We start from the raw sequence: 1,382 nt of genomic DNA, 5'->3' as shown, positions 1-1,382 counted from the left end.
AGCAGAAAGCCTCATCTTTCTCCCATGGAACAGCTGGTAGTTTCGAACTGCTGACCTTGCGGTTCACAGCCCGATACATAACCACTACGCTACCAGAGCTCCTTTCATTGAGGAGAGTCCTCTTTTTTTGTCGACCTTCTGCTTTACCAAGTATGATTTTCTTCTTCATGGAATGGCTCCTTTAATAACATGTTCAAAGTATGTGAGACAAAGTCTTGCCATCTTCCTTTCTAAGTTGAATCCTGACTGTACTTCTTCCACAACAGATTTTTTTCATTCTCTGGAAGTCCATGGTATATTCAGTATTCTTTGTGAACTTCTTAATTCATATGCACAAATTCTTTTTTGGTCTTTCTTACTGATTGCTCAACTTTTGCATGCAGATGAGGTGATCAAAAATATCATGCTTCGGTTCAGGTGAACTTAAGTCCACCAAGTAACATTTTTGCTTTTTAACACTTTAAAGAGGTCTTTTGCAGCAGATATATCCAATTTACTACATCACTTGATTTGCTTACTGAAGCTTCCATTTGCATTGATCATGGTTCCATGTAAAATGAAATCCCTGACAACTTCAATCTTTTCCTGATGTTGCTTATTGGTCTTATTGTGAGGACTTTTGTTTTCATTACTTTCAGGTGTAATTTATACTGAACACTGTGGTCTTTGACCTTCATCATTAAGTGCTTCATGCCCTATTTATTTTCAGCAAGCAAGTTTGCATATTGCAGAGTGTTAATGAGTCTTCCTCCAGTTCTGATCCTGCATTTGTCACACAGTCCAACTTCTTGGATTATTTGCTCAGCATACAGATTGACTAAGTATTGTGAAAGGATACACCACTGACATACACATTTCCTGATTTTAGGCCACACGTTTGTTCTCTTCAAACGACTTCCTTTTGGTCTATGTATAGGTTCTGCATGAGCATAATTAGATGATATAGAATTCCCATTCTTCTCAGTATCATCCACAATTTAATATGCTCTGACATATTCAATATAACACAGGTAAACATCTTTCCTGTATTCTTTGCCTTTAGCCAAGATCCATCTGACATCATTAATTCCATCCTTGCTCCATGTTCTCTTCTGAATCCAGCTTGAATTTCTGGTAGGTTCTAGTTGATGTACTGCTGCAACTATTTTTTCCTTTATGTACAGCAACATTTTATTTGTGTGTGATATTAAGGATGTTATTCAATAATTTCCTCATTCTGTTGGATTATCTTTCTTAAGGATGTGCATAAATATGGATCATTTGCCAAATGGTTGAGTTGTTGTTGTTAAGTGCCATTGAGTTGGTTCTGACCCATAGCGACCCTGTCCAAGGATTAGCTGGTGAGCTTGAACCACTGACCTTGCAGTTCAAATGGCTTTACA

This window comes from Chrysochloris asiatica, unplaced genomic scaffold (assembly GCF_000296735.1).
Source record: "Chrysochloris asiatica unplaced genomic scaffold, ChrAsi1.0 scaffold00001, whole genome shotgun sequence".
NCBI lineage: Eukaryota > Metazoa > Chordata > Mammalia > Afrosoricida > Chrysochloridae > Chrysochloris > Chrysochloris asiatica.
Note: the sequence above shows the minus strand (reverse complement) of the source record.